This window comes from Gossypium arboreum, chromosome 1 (genome assembly GCF_025698485.1).
Source record: "Gossypium arboreum isolate Shixiya-1 chromosome 1, ASM2569848v2, whole genome shotgun sequence".
NCBI classification, from domain to species: Eukaryota; Viridiplantae; Streptophyta; class Magnoliopsida; order Malvales; family Malvaceae; genus Gossypium; species Gossypium arboreum.
The window spans coordinates 97645001-97669025 of record NC_069070.1 but is presented as its reverse complement, the minus strand read 5'-3'; positions in this window follow the sequence as shown (position 1 = coordinate 97669025).

The following is a 24025-nucleotide window of genomic DNA, read 5'->3' as shown; positions in this document are numbered from 1 at the left end:
ATCAAATTCTCACTCTAACATGTACTTATGACTATTAGGTATTTTTACCGATTAAGCCCTTTTGCTCGCTTTCATTTAAAACCGAGTAGCACAAGTTGTCTAACATAATTTAAAACCTCATATTCTATCATAAAACACCAAAATGCACAAATTTCACCTATGGGTATTTTTCCAAATATAAACCCTAGGTTAAATTATTGCTAGCATAAGCTAAATCGAGCTACGGACTCCAAAAACGTAAAAATCATTAAAACGAGGCTAGAACGGACTTACAATCGAGCTTGGAAGCTTGAAAACCCTAGCCATGGTTTCTCCTTGCTATATTCGGCCATGGGGTTGAAGATGAGCAAAATTGGCTTTAATTTTGTATTTTAATTCATTTTACCCTAAATGACCAAAATGCCCTTACTACTAAACTTTCCAAAATTCCATCCATGTCCAATTTTTGTCCATAGACTTAGAAATTGGTAAAATTACTCTTTAAGGACCTCTAATTAATAATCTAATTCAATTTTATGCAAAATACTTCTAGAACACAAGTTTTGCAATTTATTCAATTTAGTCCCAAATTTCAAATTAAGCACTTTATGCATAAAATTTCTTCACGAAATTTTCACACAATCATGCAATCATATCATAGACCTTAAAATAATCATAAAATAATTATTTCTATCTCGGATTTTGTGGTCACGAAACCACTATTCCGACTAGGCCCAAAATCAGGATATTACATAGGATCTATTGATTGCATATCTGTACTGTACTGTCGCTGTGTTGGGTTCGGGCCCAAACTGATACTAATACCGTAATGGGCTAAGGCCCTGACTGAAAGTGAACCATGACTGAATTGGGCTTAGGCCCATACGATATATGTTCACTGTTTGGTTGTTTGATATGGGACTACACACCGAGTTTTCATAACTCGCCCATCTATTTATTTGTACAGGTAATCCCCAGGCTTAGGCGAATCGGTGCTGCGAGGGACTCAAAGATGGCCACACAACCGCAGGTACTTTCTTATTTGATTTTAAATTATAAGTAGTTTGTTTTTGGGTATTTTTGATGTAATAAGGCCTCTTTTAATTTTTAATCTTCAATTCGGGGTTTTACTTGTTTGATTTATAACGACTAGCCGTAGGACGCAAGTTTTGAAAAGATAATTTTTTTTCCAAAACACCACATTTACTCAACAAGTTTTAAAAGCTTCCGCAATAAATAATTTTTTAAGATAAATGGTGATTTATTACGATTAACTCTTTGCTAGATGACTTACATTTTGAAAGCAAACGAGACATCCTAAAATCATCGTCAAGATCACAAAGAGGTTGATTATAGAATGGGTTTTTCAACATCACATTTTAACGAAAAACACTTCAATGTGACATTGCCAGATTCGACCATAACGTCCAAGCTAGGTTTGGGGCGTTACATGACATAAGTATCCTAACTATTCCTATGTTCATACAGGGTTTACGAACGTCATCTCAATATCGAAACTTCCTCGGATTTCACATATTCAGCTCTCAAATCCACTCAACATAATTCAAATATCACATAAGCAATTTATAATTTAATTCAAACACATTTATTTGTATATCAACTTACCTCGTACGGATTCGAACGAACGAAATTGACTACTCGACGACTTTCAAGTTTCCCCGGTCTAATTCCTTTTTCTTTGATTCTTGATCTATATAAATTCAAAATTGACTTATTCATATTCACATTCATTCAAATCAATCCAAAAAACACATATGTAGTGCATTTTACAAATCAGCCCTCACATTTTCACATTTTAACACTTTAGTCCTTAATTCATAAAATCACAAAATACACAAAATTTCCTTTTTCATATACTTGGCCGAATATTCATAGTGTCCATATAAGCCCACATATTTTATTTATTTCACATTTTCGTCCTTCAAAACCATTTTATTTATTTCACATTTCCGTCCTTCAAAACCTCATTTTTACAATTTAGCCCAAATTACTTAAATTCATCAAAAATTCAATGACAAAACATAGTAATCTAACATATATCTTTCATTTAAATCATCAAACTTCATAAAACTCACATTATGAATAATGGCATAACTCAAAATCATCATCAAGATCAGAAATTGAGACATGGGCTTGATAAATTACTAAGCAACTATCACAAAAACGTAGAAATTATCAAAAATCGAATCAATACTATACCTTAATCAAACTTGAAAGTAGCCGAATATCAAAACAAAAGAACCCTAGCTTTTCTTTCTTAAATTTTGGCTAAAATGATGAATATAATGACTAATTTGATGTTTTGTTTTAATTATACTAACATAGTATTCTAATTACTAATTTAACCTTGGTTAAAACATTATAAAATCACATATATTAAGGCCATTAATGCCCACTCATAAGTTCAATGGTCTAATTGCAACATAAGGACCTCTCATTTAAAAAGACATGCAAATAGGCACATTTAACATATGGCAAGCAACTTTTATGTTTTATGCGATTAGGTCCATTTATCAAATTGAGTACACAAACGATTTAATTTTTATACGAAACTTTTACACATGCTTAACCACATATTGTAAACACAAAAAATGATATTTCAATATTTTTCTGACTCAGATTTGTGGTCCTAAAACCACTATTCTGACTAGGGTCTAAACCTGGCTATTACAGTATCACTTCTAAGTGTAATGGCTTTGCAATACCCTTCCCTTGAGATCTTGAACTTTCAGTATCAATCAGCAATGCTCCTTGCTATCTTGAGCTTAAAGCATTGGCAATTTACCCCACTTGGTTTTCTAAAGCCCTTAAAGATGCAGCTTGACTCTGTATTACAGCATCATTCTTGGTCATGTATTCCTTCAATAAAGCTTCCATAGGTAAAAATGATGATGAAATTTGTTGAGCATTTTGTCGTGGCATAGGTTGATTGTATTGAGGTGGTGCACTTGTGACATTCTGTCAAACAAAATTACTGGAATTTCCCACTCCTTGATTACTCCAAATGAAATTAGGATGTTGTTTCTATCCTAGACTGTACGTATTGGAATATGGGTTATTTTTCGATTGAAATTTCCCATGTAACATACTAAAGCTGGGTTCGGTTGGCATTCATGAAAAACATGATCTTCCCCATAATAAACACATGTTAAATCTGTTGCTTTCATTTACTCACTACAGCTACTCTCTTCAATGTTTTAATTATATTAGTTAGGGATGATACCTGAGCTGTTAATGAAGTGATTGCATCAAGCTCTTGAGCTCCAGCAAATCTTCTACCAATACCCACTCTTGTAGTTGGATATTGATAATCATTGTTAGCTATCCTTTCTAGAATCTCATATGCCTCATTATACGATTTATCCAGCAAAGTCTCATTAGCAGATGCATCAACAACCATTCTTGTATGTGCATTTAATCCATTGTAAAATATTTCCATCTACATCCAGTGTTGAAAACCCAGCATCAGGCATTTTCTAATTAATTCCTTGGATCGCTCCTAATCTTCATATTATGTCTCATCTCTAGGTTACCAAAAAGATGTAATATCATTCCTTAATTTGTCATCCATTTTTGGAGGGTTGTATTGCAACAAAAACTTTGACAAAGTTCATTCTAAGATGTCACCATTCCTAACTGCAAAGCATTCAACCATGCTCTGGCACAATCTCACAATGAATAAGGAAATAGCTTGAGTCATAGGGCATATTCAGGAACACCCTATTGCCTGAGTGAATCATAGACCACCAAAAAGAGTCTTAAATGTAATCATGGATCTTCAGTAGGTAATCCACTAAATTCTCCTACTGTTTGTATCGTTTGAAACATCACTAGATTCAACTCAAAATGTTGAGCTTGAATATGTGGCCTGACAATCCCTAGATTCAAATCATCCAAGATTGGCATACATGTTCTCTAATAGGTCTGTCTCTATCATCTATCACATGAGGAATATTAGTGTCCCTACCATTCAGATGTAATGGATCTTTTCTGCCCAGATCATTTCCAATCCTTACCATTTCTCGCAATTCCTTTCTCTTTCTTCTCAAATTTCTCTTAATTTTTGGGTGAAAATAATATTCTTTGTTCTTGAGAATACCTTTACTCATAAACTAGTAGCAAACCTAAAAAAGAATAAAAAAACAACTAAGTAAGCTAAAACTAACAAAATTAAATAGATAATAACAACCAAATTTCACCAAATTGTCAACCCCCAGCAACGGCGCCAAAAACTTGTCATGTATGAATATGTAATATGAATTTGCAAGTATACACATTGAATCAAGTAATCAAGTGAAAAGTGAGATCATCTCCACAGGGATCAAAATAGGTAAAAAATAAGGTTGAGTTATTACTATAAACTATACTAACTAGCCTTATGGCAAAGTAAACAGAATAATTATTTGAAGTGAAATATTAATGTATGAAATATAAAAATCAAATAATGAATAAAATATTGTGGCAATTCTACGAGACAAAGTTGAGAGGACTGATGCTGTTGAATGGGAAGGTTGGAATTACTTGGATTATATCTTAAAAACATAATAATGTCATGGCAAAATCTTGATCAAATTACTTTTTAGAGTATAACTACTGCATTCTAATTATTTCAAGAGCTAGAATTAAAGCTGTCATTCTAAGCCTTTGTATGTCTACAAGTCTCAAGAACAACACTTAACAATATTCTTCCTTACCATGTACATATCACAACTCTATGCCTAGAGTGCTACGAGTATTCACTCGTATCATTCGATTACGATCTAATTTATTTAACCTTTTCAGAATTAAATCAAGTCTAAGGATATGTCATGCATTCATCTATGTCTAGAGCTTGCATGCATATATTTAAAATAATCCAAATTGAATAAAACAATAGATCTACTCAAAATATCACCATGATCATTAAATATATCAAGATAAATCCAGTAATTCCAACCCAAATGAAATTAGCTCATGGGTTGGGATTTAAAATCCAAAATCAGAATAACATTCAACATCATCATTAACATTTTAGAAATCATATAAATTAATTAACAAAATAAAGGTAGAACTGCAGGAAGCTTTGGCCACTCCAGCTTTCACTTCAGCGCTGCTAAATCATGCAGTACCCAAGGCTGATTGCTCGTCCCTTTCTTTACCTCTTTGCTCTCCTCTTAGGTTGCTACCCTTTCATTTTTCTTTGGAATTTTTCACAAGTTTTTCTCCGTCTCCAAATCTCCCTCCAGATTCATCATCCCCTTTTTATTTTCTCTTTCTTCTTTTATAGGGTAGGTCCCTTTCTCTCAGTACACACTTTTCTCCCTCCTTTTCAAGTGGATTTATTTGGTACACGTCCAGCTGGCTGAGAGTGACAAGGACTGAGTGTTGCGTTAGCATTTTCCTAGAATTTCTATGGCATTTGTGTTGGCAATCCATCCAACCTTTTGTCATGGCAATATTTCACTTCCATCATTCTCTTCCTCCTTTTTCTCCTCTTTTTCATCCTTCCTACACTTGCTGCATACAACAATCAATTCCCTTCTTCCTAACAGTAAAAGTAACATGAAATGACATTTAAGGCATAATCCAAGTTTTATTATGCAATATTCTAAAAATAACCTAGAAATGCAAATATATCTACTTAAGTACAAGCATTTAATCAAGCTTACAGGTTCAAAATATAACTCTTTTCAAAAGTTATCAATTACTTTCCATATGTAACACCTCTAAACCATGCCCGACATCGGGACAAGGTACGAGGCATTACCGGACTTAAACATGCACATACATGAGAAATCGGGCCATAAAATTTTAATCAATTGAAAAACACTCAAAGACAAGCATATTGTTCCTCATACGAGCCTACAAAGACCAAAACATAAATTGGGGTGGTCAGGGACTAAATCGATAACTTCAGAAAAGTTTGGGAAAATTTTTTTAATTCAGAGTCCCACGCCCGTGTGAGACGGAGGACACGTTCGTGGCTTCTCGACACTCCCTTGTCCTCCAGCCCTGTAACTCTCTGACTATGACGTTAGCACCAATTTAGGGTCACCCAGCCACAGCACACGCCCGTGTGGCCAGATTATGTGGTCAATTAAAAATAAATGAATTTTTCATAAAATGGTGTAGACTTCATGTAACACCCCAATCCCGTATCCGTTGCCGGAATAGATAAAGGGGCATTACCAGACTTGAAACTCATATCAGAACAGTAAATTTTTTTTTCTTTTTTGAACATTCCTTTAGATAAGTACTAAAGACAGTCAGGGATACAATTTAAACTTCTATAAGTACACATTCAAAAGATGCCATTTTCGCATGGCTTATATACATTAACCAAAATATCCTCTCACTACTAGTCTATTCTATACATGCCATAAGATAATCCAAAACGTAGCGAGTACCAAACAATGGATAGTGATAGTGTGACTAGTTCTTCGACGATCCCCGAGCACTGTAGCTTCCATATGAGATCTATAAAACAGAGGAAACAGAGTAAGCGGAGTAAGCATTACAATGCTTAGTAAGTTTTAAGCAAAGTGTCAACAGATAACAATCAAATTATAACATAGTTGTTCGTATTTTTATTTCACTCTTCCTTCGGGCATACCATCCCTTTACCGAATATGCACATCTCATCATATATAATAGGCAGATAAATTCTCACTTGATAGTGACCTCTTATGATCATAGGTACATTACATATTTTTACCTGACTTTCCACATTGACCAAATGCACAATAATCATATAACAGTCTTATTGCTTTACTCACATGTGCATCACATAACGACCTTGTGGTTTAGTCTAAATCAAACTTAAATATAATCTCAAAATACATACCTGACCAACTTAACGCATTGAGCGTATTTATTACCAATTGTTACTGTGAAGTCGCATAATCTTACGCTTTACTTGAATCTTCAGCAAAACCTTTACTTCGGGGCTTACCCAGACAAAATCTCAACACTTAGTCATCGGGTCTTTAGAGCTCGGATATAGTACGAGCACGAAGCCTACGGACATTAATCAGTGATAATATTCTCGCATAAAGCCTGCGGGGCCTTAACCCAGATATAGTACTGACACAAATGCCCTTCGGGACTTATCACATTTATACACTTTCACATCCATCACGTTGGCCACTCGGCCCTATCACATATATACACTTTCACATTCATCACATTGGCCATTCGGCCCTATCACATATATACACCTTCACATTCATCACATCGGCCATTAGGCCTTATCACATATATACACTTTCACATTCATCACATCGGCCATTAGGCCTTATCACATATATACACTTTCACATTCATCACATTGGCCATTCGGCCTTATCATATACTTATCACATATATACACTTTCACATTCATCACATCGGCCATTAGGCCTTATCACATATATACACACTTTCACATTCATCACATCGGCCATTCGGCCTTATCTCATACATACACATTCACATTCATCGCATAAAATCCTAAATCAAAATATAAATTTTCATGTATTCACATCACAATTATTCAAATATACTTCACATACCACATATACTATCATGTATGAGACTTGGTCTTGGCGAATCTACATCAATCATTTTCCAATGAATAATTCAAGTTCACGCCATACTATCATTTCATATTGAATACTCATAAACTTACAATTTCACAAATTTTAATATCGAGATCCATCTAACACTCATATATCATTTTACAATATCACAATTAGAATTCAAGTATGGGTTTAATCAATAGCTTATGAGCAACTAAAACAAGTTTTATCCATGTTTACAACAAAATCACATATTCACTACGAGCTTTTTTTCCTGAGCAATGGTCACTAAATTATTTATAACCGGAGCTACAAGGCTCCAAATCACTTGCCGTTAATTTTTCCTGAATATAGACTCGTATATCTTCCATCCATAAATTTTTCAGAATTTTACGTTTGGCCAATCAATACCAGATTTTTCTTAAAATTTCTCCTGTTTCACTGTTTGACTAATCTGACCAGTCTTCACTACGAATCAAAATTCTCATTGTACAGAATTCAAAGTATGTTCTATTTGATTTCATTTGAAACTAGACTCATTAAGGAGTCTAAGCATATAAATTTTATCTTGTAACCATTTTTGTACAAATTATAGTGATTTTCTTAAAACAGAGCAGGGATTTTAGAGTCATTCGACCTTTGTCTCACACAACTTTAAATATCTCTTTATAGGAATTTCTTTGCTTACACGGTCTTTTTATAAGAAACTAGACTAATTAAGATTTGATTACATATTTTATTCAGCCTATAATTCCACACCAAACATTTATAGTGATTTTCTAAAATCACGTTATCGTCTTCTGTCTGAGCAAATTATTACAATTTGCTCTTAAATTTCAAGTCCAAACACTTAGGAACTTACCATTTGAGTTTAAGACATATCATGGCCACATCATATCTTATTAAATCAACTCATTATGTCCTATTATAATTGAATTTACTCAACATTTAATCACTTAAAACTTACCTCGGATGTGGTCGAACGATTTAATTTGCTATTCGATCATTTTTCCTTCCTTATCCAACTTTGGTCCTCTAAGCTCTTGAGCTAATTCAAACAAATTTAACTTATTAAAGTCTCATTATGCTAGCTTATGGCCGAATATGACAAAGAGTTTGATAGGTCATATGGCCACCTTTTGCTCAAACACAAAATGGTCATACACATTTTTAATCACATTGAGCAATTTAATACAATTAATCTAACATTTCCCCATGTGCACCTTTATGACCGAATACATGCAACACCAAGCTATCTATTCATTCATGTGTGGATCTTATTTAAGCATGTATATCCACAATCGAATTCATCATATAAATATCTATGATTTCACTCAAATAATCTCATTACAACACATGGTGCTCCAACCATTATTTAAATTCAAAGCTCGGCTAGTACACATATATACACTAGCAATCAATTACTAACATTTGCACTTCATCTTAATAGCTACCTTAGCAAACCTTAATTTAACACATAATTCATACATATCACATTCCAAGCATTCACTCAATTCTATCACTTAAAACACACACATTACTCAATAACTTCATAGTTCAAATTCGGCAACTACACCACTAATATTCAAAATCATATTCGGCCTTAGTACTCCCTTGTTAGCCGATTTTTCTTCATTTAGCAACTAAAATAATAACCCACAACATTTAAATTCATCTCATTCTTCTCCCATTTGACCGAATGAACATTTATCAAATGAAGATTCAACTAAACAACAACATCTTTCTTTCTAAAATGTATATACACTCACACGGCAACTTTTAATTTATACTTTTCAACCATGAACTCTACTCATTCAAACATCATTTAAGCCACTTAACAATTAATTAACATCTTTCAAAAAAAAACTTATCAAAATGACACCAATTTAGCACTTGCCGAATGGACATTTGTCTATTGATGCATGAAATTAAACCATGGGTTAAATAAGCTATGCACTTATCAATCTAATCTCATAGTCAATTAAAAAGAAAATCACAATGCATACCTTAAACTAGGACATTTGTCTATTTAGGCATATCTAAGTGAAGTTATATCGCAAATTCTCATAGTCAGAAGCTTGCTACAGCTCGATCGGGATCAAGATTCATTACGATACAGCAAACACATTTTAATAGTCAAAAATCATCACACTATCATTTTATCACTTTATGGCATGTATAAATAGACTCACGCGTGCTACGTTAGTCCTAGAATCGACTAAACCGTAGCTCGATACCAATAAAATGTAACACCCCATTCCGTATCCGTCGCGGAATAGATAAAGGGCATTACCGGACTTGAAACTCATATCGAACAAGAATTTTTTTTCTTTTTGAACATTCCTTTAGATAAGTACTAAAGACGGTCGAGGATACAATTTAAACTTCTATAAGTACACATTCAAAAGATGCCATTTTCGCATGGCTTATATACATTAACCAAAATATCCTCTCACTACTAGTCTATTCTATACATGCCATAAGATAATCCAAAACGTAGCAAGTACCAAACAAAGGATAGTGATAGTGTGACTAGTTCTTGACGATCCCCGAGCCTGTAGCTTCCATATGAGATCTATAAAACAGAGGAAACAGAGTAAACGGAGAAAGCATTACAATGCTTAGTAAGTTTTAAGCAGTGTCAACAGATAACAATCAAATTATAACATAGTTGTTCGTATTTTTATTTCACTCTTCCTTGGGCATACCATCCCTTTACCGAATATGCACATCTCATCATATATAATAGGCGATAAATTCTCACTTGATAGTGACCTCTTATGATCATAGGTACATTACATATTTTTACGACTTTCCACATTGACCAAATGCACAATAATCATATAATGATCTTATTGCTTTACTCACATGTGCATCACATAACGACCTTGTGGTTTAGTCTAAATCAAACTTAAATATAATCTCAAAATACATACCTGACCAACTTAACGCATTGAACGTATTTATTACCAATTGTTACTCTGAAGTCGCATAATCTTATGCTTTACTTGAAACTTCAGCAAAACCTTTAGTTCGGGGCTTACCCGGACAAAATCTCCACACTTAGTCATCGGGTCTTTAGAGCTCGGATATAGTACGAGCACGAAGCCTACGGACATTAATCAGTGATAATATTCTCGCATAAAGCTGCGGGGTTTTAACCCGATATAATCTCGGCACAAATGTTCTTCGGGACTTATCACATTTATACACTTTCACATCCATCACGTTGGCCACTCGGCCCTATCACATATATACACTTTCACATTCATCACATTAGCCATTCGGCCTTATCACATATATACACCTTCACATTCATCACATCGGCCATTAGGCCTTATCACATATATACACTTTTACATTCATCACATCGGCCATTAGGCCTTATCACATATATACACTTTCACATTCATCACATTGGCCATTCGGCCTTATCACATATATACACTTTCACATTCATCACATCGGCCATTAGGCCTTATCACATATATACACTTTCACATTCATCACATCGGCCATTAGGCCTTATCACATATATACACTTTCACATTCATCACATCGGCCATTAGGTCTTATCACATATATACACACTTTCACATTCATCACATCGGCCATTCGGCCTTATCTCATACATACACATTCACATTCATCGCATAAAATCCTAAATCAAAATATAAATTTTCATGTATTCACATCACAATTATTCAAATATACTTCACATACCACATATACTATCATGTACAGACTTGGTCTTGGCCGAATCTACATCAATCATTTTCCAATGAATAATTCAATTTCACGCCATACTATCATTTCATATTCGAATACTCATAAACTTACAATTTCACAAATTTTAATATCAAAGATCCATCTAACACTCATATATCATTTTACAATATCACGAATTAGAATTCAAGTATGGGTTTAATCAATAGCTTATGAGCAACTAAAACAAGTTTTATCCATGTTTACAACAAAATCACATATTCACTATGAGCTTTTTTTCCTGAGAAATGGTCACTAAATTATTTATAACCGGAGCTACAAGGCTCCAAATCACTTGCCGTTAATTTTCCCTGAATATAGACTCGTATATCTTCCATCCATAAATTTTTCAGAATTTTAGGTTTGGCCAATGAATACCAGATTTTTCTTAAAGTTTCCCCTGTTTCACTGTTTGACTAATCTGACCAGTCTTCACTACGAATCAAAATTCACATTGTACAGAATTCAAAGTATGTTCTATTTGATTTCATTTGAAACTAGACTCATTAAGGAGTCTAAGCATATAAATTTTATCTTGTAACCATTTTTGTACAAATTATAGTGATTTTCTTAAAACAGAACAGGGATTTGAGTCATTCGACACTGTCTCACACAACTTTAAATATCTCTTTATAGGAAATTTCTTTGCTTACACGGTCTCTTTTTTAAGAAGCTAGACTAATTAAGCTTTGATTACATATTTTATTCAGCCTATAATTCCACACTAAACATTTATAGTGATTTTCTAAAATCACGTTACTGCTGCTGTCCTGAGCAAATTATTACAATTTGCTCTTAAATTTCAAGTCCAAACACTTAGGAACTTACCATTTGAGTTTAAGACATATCATGGCCACATCATATCTTATTAAATCAACTCATTATGTCCTATTATAATTGAATTTACTCAACATTTAATCACTTAAAACTTACCTCGGATGTGGTCGAACGATTTCGGCGGCTATTCGATCACTTTTTCCCTTCCCTTATCCAACTTTGGTCCTCTAAGCTCTTGAGCTAATTCAAACAAATTTAACTTATTAAAGTCTCATTATGCTAGCTTATGGCCGAATATGACAAGGAGTTTGATAGGTCATACGGCCACCTTTAGCTCAAACACAAAATGGTCATACGCATTTTTAATCACATTGAGCAATTTAATACAATTAATCTAACATTTCCTCATGTGCACCTTTATGACCGAATACATGCAACACCAAGCTATCTCTTTATTCATGTGTGGATCTTATTTAAGCATGTATATCCACAATCGAATTCATCATATAAATATCTATGATTTCACTCGAATAATCTCATTACAACACATGGTCTCCAACCATTATTTAAATTCAAAGCTCGGCTAGTACACATATATACACTAGCAATCAATTACTAACATTTGCACTTCATCTTAATAGCTAGCTTAGCAAACCTTAATTTAACACATAATTCATACATATCACATTCCAAGCATTCACTCAATTCTATCACTTAAAACACACACATTACTCAATAACTTCATAGTTCAAATTCGCAACTACACCACTAATATTCAAAATCATATTCGGCCTTAGTACTCCCTTGTTAGCCGATTTTTCTTCATTTAGCAACTAAAATAATAACCCACAACATTTAAATTCATCTCATTCTTATCCCATTTGACCGAATGAACATTTATCAAATGAAGATTCAACTAAACAACAACATCTTTCTTTCTAAAATGTATATACACTCACACGGCAACTTTTAATTTATACTTTTCAACCATGAACTCTACTCATTCAAACATCATTTAAGCCACTTAACAATTAATTAACATCTTTCAAAAAAACTTATCAAAATGACACCAATTTAGCACTTGCCGAATAGACATTTGTCTATTGATGCATGAAATTAAACCATGGGTTAAATAAGCTATGCACTTATCAATCTAATCTCATAGTCAATTAAAAGAAAATCACAATGCATACCTTAAACTAGGATAGCCATGGCCGACTACCTTGGTTTTCCTCTTCAATATTCCCTTTCCCACATTCGGCAATCAAGAAGAAGGATGAGCATGCATTTTTTGTTTCCTTTTGTTATCTTTCTTCAACTCACGGCAATGGAGGGGGACATGGATGAGACAACTTTGTTTTCATCACCCCTCCCTTTTCATTTCTTTATTACTAACCTTTTATTTTATTCTTTCTCCCATAAAATACTAACACCAAATGTTTTTAATAGGCTTTAACTTATAGCATGACCGGCCACCTTCTTGTTTTTTGGTTAATTTGACATGCAAATACAATTATTTTGCAACATGCATAAATAGGTCACTTACATTTGCCTAGCACATTTCTAAATTTTCTCACATAAGTCCTATTTAATAAAATTCACTTACAATTAACAAAATTCAAACATGAAATTTTCACACATGCATATGTACATATAATAAGCATCAAATATGACAGCTAATTATTTTTATGACTCGGTTTTGTGGTCCCGAAACCACTTTTCGACTAGGGTCAAATTAGGGGTGTCACACTTCACATGACCAGAGCACACGCCTATGTGGATAGGCCGTGTCTCTCACACGGCCAAGACACGCACCCGTGTCTTAGCACGTGTGTTTACTACTGGGCATACTGACTTGCAAAGTTTAGGTGCAGGGGACACATGGTCGGACCACACGCCCATAGGGTAGACCGTATGTCACACACGGCCAAGACATATGCCCGTGTGTCTAACCGTGTGGATAATTTAGAGGCTATTTTCCAAGACATTTGTCACCCTTAATCATTAATACACTCAAGAATATTTCATAGCATGCAACATGACATATTTAGACACTCAATTTTTCAACACCATGGCACTTTCATATCTTCATAATGTCAACTTATTACACATTCAATTAGTCACTCCATTTTGTAAAATTCCACACCAACCTCATGCACAACCAACTTTGTTACCATAATTTCAAATTATACATTCATGATTATAGTCATCTTAAGTCATTAAGTCATTCCTTATTTTCATGTACTTAATTCATACCTCACCATTTATCCATCAAACAAACCACATAGCACATCATCAATGCATTAACACATGCATGCATGAACAATTAGGTTTACAACCTAGAAATCAAATATAAGCCCTCTCACATGGCCATTACAAAATGAATCTTCAACATCATAGGCCTTCACAATTTGGCCCAAAATAGCATGACACATATCAAAAAACAACCAAGTCCCCTATACATGGCATACTCAAAATATCAAATTCACTATACCTAATATTCTTTTGATAGTGTGATCGAATACTCCAATAGCTTCCGATCCCCGAGCGCTTGGTAGAACTACAAATGAGGGAAAATAAAAGGGGTAAGCATTAAAGCTTAGTAAGTCCACATGCAAATAATATGCAGTGATAGTAAGCAATTATCATACAAAGGCATAATAACATAACCATAAAGATTATTCATCATTCAAGCCTTTTTGCATACTTATCTTATGTTCATATATATATACATATACATAAACTTTCTCACCACAAGTCATTCTTGATCAAGGCATTGCTCATGAGTTTAGCGTACATACCTGTACTCACTCGTAGTATATCACATAACCATACCTTCTTTAACATGCCTTGCTTGGGTTTTTCATCACTTTATCCATTGCATTACCCGTTGAACACTCGGAGTACTATTGGATAAGCAGAATAACTTGCACATAAGTGCCACATATACATACATAGCCAAGGCTACCTTATAACATGTAACGCTCGAAATGAAGCTACTCACGGGCCTGCTTATAAAAGCTATCGGTCAAGGTGTAACTACACGGGCTGCTCACACAAGCTGTCAAGTATCTGACCCACTCAAGGATTACCTAGCCACCGGTAGGACACACAAAACCGTTGCCCAGAACCCAATTACATGTATAACATCCATTGTGAACTCGGACCAACTTAACGAACTCGGATGCCACATACATAAAACGAACCCAGACCAACTCAATGAGTTCAGATTTATTAATTCCTAGTAACATGTCACTTGTATCCTAAAATTATTCCTAAGGTTCAAATGGGATTCTTTCTCACAAGTTCATAAGATCTCCATCGTACTTGCTCGTAACGTCGAGGATAATGACCAATATCATTCATACTTACAAAGTTACCATTAGTTATAACATACATAATGATAAAACATTTATCACATAATTTCAACACATTCAAATATATTACATTGTCACATTATTTACACATGTACTTACCTCAGTACAAAATGATGATAATCGAGCCTAATCGTCATATACTTTATTTTTTCCCCGATCAAGAACTGGATCATGTTTTTCTTGATCTATAATATCAAATTTAACTTGTTTATTAATCACATTTTTCAAATCAATCCATAATTCATGTTTTGGTGAAATTACCTTTTTACCCCAAACTTTTCACTTTTTTACGATTTAGTCCCTAGGCTCGTAAATGAAATGTATGCATTTTCGTGGTTACCCAAGCCTCGCCGAATTTCCGCTGTACTCATAACAAACCCATACTTTTCATCAAAATTAAATTTTTACTACTCATTTTATACTTTTTTCAATTTAGTCTTTTTTAGTGGTTTTCATAAAAATCATCTTGTAAAAGATGTTTATCACACACCAAACTTTGATATTCCTCCATAAATCATCAAAACACATGCATGTCAAACATGGGTAAATTTTCATACATAAACCCTACTTCAAAATAAAGGTGGAAATAGGTAAATCAAGCTACGAGGACTTTAAAAATGTAAAGAACATTAAAAATAAGGCTTGGGAGCACTTACAACCAAGCTTGAAAGTTGAACAAAACCCTAGCTATGGTGTCTTGAGAATTTCGGCCAAATATGGAGAAGATGAGCACATTTTTGCTTTGTTTTTCCCTTTTTTGTTCTTTTAATTACCAAATGACCAAAATGCCCTTAGGGTCTTTCTTTCAATTTTTTGTCCTATGCATGCCCCTTTTTGTCTAAAATTTTAGAAAGTGGTCAAATTGCTAATTAGGACCTTTTAATTTGTAATCTAAAGCAATTTCATGCTAAAAGCTTCTAGAACACAAGTTTTGCATCTTATTCAATTTGGTCCCTAAAGTTCAGTTGGGTATTTTATGCATAGAATTTCTTCATGAACTTTCACATAAGCATGCATTCATATCATAGACTTCACAAAAATCACAAAATAATTATTTCTATATCAGATTTATGGTCTCAAAACCACTGTTCCGACTAGGCCCTAATCCGGGATGTCACACCATATTTACTAAGGTAGCCTGAATTTCCATAAGTGCTTCAATAAGTCACCAAGGCTTTAAGTAGGCAGACTTCTCCACATATTCCACAAATCGGGGCAATTTAAGTGGGTCTAATGTATAACCCCCAAAACTCGGCCTAAACATTATGGCAGAATCTTGGAAGTCACATTAAAACCATTAGAAAACATTTACTTGCAGAAGGTAGTTAGGTTTCAATTGTTTTTGCATAAACTCAAAAAAAATACAAATATTGAAAAATTATTTTGGGTAAAAACCTTTCATATCAGACTTTCAAAAATACTTAGAAAATCACGAATTTATAATCATGTTTAAAACCAAGTAAAATCATAAATAATTTAAATAAACTTAATAATTTGAAATATTTGAAATCTCGTCAAACATGTATGCATAGAAGTTTAAAATTGAAAAACAAATAAACAACCTAATAAAAATGTCCAATGTCAATGTCCAATGTCCAAAGTCAAAAATAACATTCCAATAGTTTGTAAACTCATTAAAATCCATCCGAGAGGCTCCACCGAATGTCGAATCCAAGCCCTAAGTCGAGTATTACCTGAAAGGTTATGTAACTAAGGGAGTGAGCTCTTAAAGCCCAGTATGAGTCTTTTAAAAAATAAAAATCAATAAACATATAATAATCATACGAAATAATCAATTCTCTTTATGCACATGATCATGGAAACACATTTTTTTATAAAATAATTATGCAGATTTATTTTAAAAACATCCTACCCATCACTGCTACACTCCAAAATAGAGTTCCCTAGAACTCATAGTAGTGCAGACAAGCTGCTAGTATGGCAGATAAATTGGCAGTAATGTAGGCAAGCTACCAGTAATGTGGTCAAGCCACTAGTGATGTAGATAAACTTCCAATACTTCCTCCTTACACATCTCCCACCCATGCATGTGATATGGCCACAATAATCATATTTTCACTTTGTTACAGAATTTCTCTTTTAGGCATATGGATTATGTAACACCCCCACACCTGAGACCATCACCGGAGTTGAGCTTGAGGGGTTACCGAACATAATTTATCAATTTAAGAACTTCAAATCATTTGTTTCTACATTCACAGCTTTCTAACTACCCGCGTCACAGTTACAAGAAAAATCATATCTCGAGTTACAAAACTCGAAATCTAGATCCGTCAATTTTCCCTAAATCTAGACTCATATATCTATTTACTAATTGTTTTCTAGAATTTTTGGTTGGGCCAATTAGTACAGTTTATTAGTTAAAGTCTCCCCTGTTTCAGGGTTCGACTGCTCTGACCTCTGTGTATTACGAATAAGATATTTCTCTATAAAGAAATTAAATGACTATGAGGTTTGTTTCTCTTAAAACTAGACTTAATAAATAACCTGTACATATAAATAAAAACTTCTAATTATTTTTTTAAAATTTATTATGAATTTTTAAAGTCAGAATAGGGGATCCAGAAATCACTCTGGCCCTGTTTCACAAAAGTTTAAATATATCATAAAATATAATTTATATCCTGTTTTGTTCAATCCACATGAAACTAGACTCATTAAGCTTCAATTTCATAACTTACTCATTATTTATTTCCATTTATACTATTTTTAGTGATTTTTCAAATTCATGTCATTGCTGCAGCAATATTCTGTTTTAAGGCAAGTTTCATCTTTCCATGAATTTTTATGAACTAGATAACCTATTAAACTTCCATAATATCAAACATGATCTAAATTATCCATCACCATGACTTATCAATATCAAACATTTTCTCAACCAAACATGGCCATATCATAAAATTATTCACACAAAATAGGTATATTGCTATGCATGCCATACTTAAGTTTTACAAGCCATTTACCTAGATGAAAGTCCTTTGGATAGTGTGATCGAACCTTCGACCCGTCCCGATTCCCGAGCTGGCTTGTTCAAAACTACAGTAAATAAAGAGGAGGGAGTAAGCATAAATGCTTAGAAGTTCATATGTAAATAACAAGTAACATAACAATACAAATATACCAAACAACTTTAGCATGGTATCACCAAAACATATATCACATTTCTAAACATCATTCCTCATCTTACCACCTTATCATTGTTGTATCTATTTTCAACCCGAGGGTTAAGAACATACCTGTCCAAAGTGTCCATTTCACAACACTTACCAAAACGTCGCTTGCATCTTAAGTGTTCTTCCATTTCACTAGAAATTTCACCCGTAGAACACATCGGAATACAACTCGGATACACGGATAATTTTCACATAAGTGCCTCATATGTAATCAAGAAATCATGTAACCCGCCCCTAAGTGAACTCGGACTCAACTCAACGAGCTCGGGCGTTCGCATCCATAAGTGAACTCGGACTCAACTCAACGAGTTCGGATGCCTAGTTACATTTCACGAACTCGGACTCAACGAGTTCGGACATTCGCATCCATAAGTGAACTCGGACTCAACTCAACGAGTTCGGATGCTCAACCATCCTAGTGACATGTCAATTGTATCCTAATCTATTCCTAAGGTTCAAACGGGCATTTTCCTCGATCACACATCTTTGCCATCTTCCACGGAATATCGAAATTGATACTTCGATGATAGTTCATACTCATCAAGTAATTCACATAATTACATATTATTCAACAATAACCACAAAGCATAATATTTCATGATAATAATCAGCATCATATCATATAAACAACATTAAATTGCTCAAAATGACAATTATGTTACTACATTTACACATGAACTTAACTTGGTACCAAAATATAAAGATTTTGCAATTTAGTCCACAATCTTTTCTTTTCCTCGATCGCGAGTTGAATCTCGTTTCTCTTGATCTATAATGCCAAATTAATCTTATTTAATACATACATTCATCAAAACAGCATTTAATACGAACTTTGAAAAAATTACACTTTTGCCCCTAAACTTTTGCATAATTACACTTTTGCCCCTAGGCTCGGGAATTAAAATTTATTCCTTATTCTTATGTTTTATAACATGCTGGTCACTTTTCCCTTCTATGGCAACATCAAATTCTCTCTCTAACATATACTTGTGACTATTAGGTATTTTTGTCGATTAAGCCCCTTTACTCGTTTTCACTCAAAACCGAGTAGCACAAGTTTTCTAACATAATTTAAAACCTCATATTCTATCATAAAACATCAAAATACACAAATTTCACCTATGGTTATTTTTCCAAATATAAATGTAACACCCCAAACCCGGCCCAGACGTTATGGCCGAATCTGACGTGCCACATTGGAGTTGAAAACCCACGTTCCGTTTTAGTGTTTTAAAACCATACATTTTATTGAGTTAACAAAGTGTATGGAAGCTAGGCACCAGGTAGGTATCCGAGACAGAGGAGGTGAGCCATGAAGGCTACTAAAGTACCAAGCTCTTTGATTGGATTCAATCCTAGACATGCCCACAACCATAGCCACACTTTGTTATATCGAGTTTAAATTCGTTTAAGTGGACGTCTTTGATTAACCGATGAATCGTGGTGTTGAGATAATTTGAAAACAAGTATCATTTTGAAAACACGCCCTAAGTCTAGCCCATTTGAATAATTATTAACCAATTTTAAAGTTATTAAAATTAAAATAATCCCAAAAAAATAAAAGAAAAGTTAAAATTGGCCTTATTACAAACCAAAATAAATAATAGTTAAAGAAAATTAAATGGAAACCAACACTTTATTTAAAGCCCAAGACGATCACCGTGGCCACTGAATCCTCCGCCCAAGTCCCCACATCAAGGCTCACCGCAAGGTTAAGGAAAGGGGTGAGTTTGGAAACTCGTGTGCAACAAGCCCTTTCGAGCCCAAAAACAATAACGACTGTTGGGTCTAAGCCCAAATCCAATCTCAACATATCTTGGGCCATAGCCCTTTTCATGTTTCATATTCCATAACACCGGGCAAGCCTTTTCAAAATTTCATATTATCGGGTCAAGCCTTTATCAGAATCAGATGGCCGTAGGCCCATTTCGATATCACATGTAATGTCAAATGAAAGAATGCAACCCATTTGGGGAGACTACTCAACCCACCATCCGCTACTCTCCACCCGTACCAACCAACACACCATGTGGGGATTAACTCAACCCACCCCGCCATACTCTCCACTGGCAACATAGTTGCTTTATCATATAACTGGAGGCCTAGCCTCTTTTAATAACTGGGGCAAAAGCCCTTTCAATAACTGGGGCATAAGCCCTTTTATAACTGGGGCATAAGCCCTTTTGATAACTGGGCCATAAGCCCTTTTGATAACTGGGGCATAAGCCCTTTTTCACTTCCTCCTTCCATATAAAAACCCAACCCAATGCAGTTATGATTACATCATGTGCATATCATACATATCATGTGCATATCATACATGTCATGTGCATCTCATACATACCATATTTATCAAAATCCCATGTATTAAAATCATACATAAACCCTAGAGGTATAATGGTCATTTTTACCTAGGGCAAAACGGTCATTTTCATGGTATAAGGGTAATCTCATAATTTTACCAAAATTAGGGTTTCCATGTTCATTAACGATTACTAACAATCCATGGGTGCAAACAGTGATTCTCGGCCCATTTTAGCGAAATCGAGTTGTTGGGCCTAAAACCCTAATGGGCCCTACTTAGTTAATTTCGTCATCTAGGCCCATTTAGCCTAGATTCCATAACGGTTTTAACAGTCTTATCATGCAATTTAATGATTTCGTTTTCTACCAATTTTACCCAAATGGGCCCGAAAGCCCAATAGGCCCCACTTCCCCTCGAGGCCCAACTTACCAAGAACTCCAAAATCACATTCTTACTGTTTCCATCGTTCTCGATCACCGTCTCATCGATTCTAACTAACTAGTGAGCGTCATTGCTCATAAGTCCTCAAAATGCCAGAATTTCGGCATTTTATCGCTTTAAGCTATGAAAGGGTTCGTTACACACCTGATTTGTGATATTCCTTGATGAGATCTCCTATGCAATTTCTCCTATAATCAACCACTTATAGATTAGACCATGTTAATATTAAACCAAATCGAAAACTACCTATTATCATCACTTACACATTCGGCCACCATCCACAATGGCCCTTGGGTTCATACCTTTGCGAAGTTGATGACTAGATTTAGTCAATCCGATGATCCAAGCTTTTCACACTCCTCGATCGGTAGCCTTTAATCCTCACTAGCACCAACAAACCAAATAACACCAAAAACCCTTTTAGCCTTAGTCGACGAGAGGGTTTTCGCTTTTCTTAAACCACAAGATACAAATGGAAAGAAGGTTCAATACTTACCAAGAGATCTACTCATTGAAGAACGTTCCAAATACCTTTCTACCCCATATCCGTTAGAATCCAACTTAAACGTATGAGAAAATAGATCTAAATATTAATTCCGAATCACTAAAATATGAAGCTTTTGCTTTTCAAAGCAAATATTAATCTAAGCTATTACGAAGGTTACTACACACCTGTTACGGGTTGAAGTTGAAACGTTTCCAAAATCAATCGCATACGATAACCACCACCTGTCACCCAAGCTTAACTAATCCAATATCAATATATGTAAATCCTAAGCACGTCAGTCATACGGAACATAAGGGCATATTCGTCATTTTACCATACAGGGGTATTACGGTCACTTTACCCTACAAGGGCTTTACGGTCACTTTACCCTACAGGGGCTTTACGGTCTTTTTACCTAATAGGGGTATTTTAGTCATTTCATCCTACAAGGGTGTTTTGGTAAATCTACAAACCAAAAGTATTTCAGTAATTTTGTAAACCAATGGTATTTCTATAATTTTTAGAAAGTCAAGGGTATTTCTGTAACTTTGTAAATCAGGGGTATTTTGGTAATTTTACAAATTGAGGGTATTTGGTAATTTAACAAGCCAAGGGTATTTTGGTAATTTTACAAACTAGGGTATTTTGGTAATTTTACAAACCAAGGGTATTTTAGTAATTTTGTAAATCGAGGTAAAATAGTAATTCAGTAAATCAAGGGTAAAATAGTAATTTTATAAATCAAGGGTAAAACAAGAATTCAAGAATCGAGGGTAAAACAGTAATTACGTAAGTCGAAGGTAAAACGATAATTATGTAAATCGAGGGTAAAATGGTAATTATGTAAATTAGGGTAAAACAGTAATTCAGAATTGAGGGTACTTTGGTAATTTTACAAGTCGAAGGTATTTGGTAAATTTACAAATCGAGGGTATTTCAAAGATTTTTACAAACTAAGGGTATTTCGTAATTTTAGTAAACTAAAGTATTCTAAACAGGGATAACAATACGAATGGGCCTAAAGCCTATTCTCATTACCAAATGGGCCCACACGCTCGTGTGGCCCTTTTAGCCCAAATCTAGCCACAAATATGAGATTCACCTAGCCTAGCCCAATATTTACTACACAATCAAACAACTTATCCAATTGGGCCTCAGAGGTCCATTGGGCCCATATGGCCCTTTCTACCATCGCGACCAAGTAGCCATCCAACAACAAGAGTAGTGATAAATACACACCGATAGAGAGGCGGAGTTAATCCACGCCCGAGCACTCTTAGCCGACGCCCAACCCAAACGAGCACGCCATACAATGAAAGGGATCACCAAGAAAGGTACATTTACTCTCTTCATGGTTCCTCTATTTAAAGCCACTTCACAACCACTCTTATATTAGCTTCGATGTGGGATCCTCCAACATTAGAGTTTAAATTCAACACCAACTCTTGCAGCCCCTTGTTAGCAAAATAAATGCTCTTTGCTTGCCATGGGATTCGAACCTATGCCTCCCTTAAATGCTCCACACGCTACTTGCCACTAAGCCACAAGGCTTTTTGTCATATTTTATCCCCAATTAATTATAAGGTCTAAAGGCCAAAGTCCGTGTTCCTTTAAAAAAACAAAATAAATTGCAAGAGCCAAGGCTTGAACCCAAGCTCCCATACAACCTTAATGACGCCACAACCACTAGACTACATGCTTCCTTGTGTCATTTATTTACCACAATAATTTAAAAGGCCCTCATTCAAGCATCCGTGTTTTTTTTCACTTAATACCAAAATTTTTGCTAAAGCCCAAGTTTAAACCCAAGATTTCTCCAACACTTCTCAAAGCCATTAACCACTAAAGCAAACATTTAATTGTGTTATTTCATTGCACAATTAAATACCTATATAAAACCTCTTTACGGACCCACACTCAAGGCCCAATACTTTAGGCCCAAATTGGGTGTTACAATTCTACTCCCTTAAAGAAATTTCGTCCTCGAAATTTCCAACTATCAACTAACCGTATTACTCAAGTCAAACCTCTATGCTTCCGCTACGCACTCTAATTAAAAATAATTCTTAGTACAACCCAGAACATCTAATTACCAAAGTAAAGAAACATTTATCAAGCACGCATACAATTCATAACACATATTT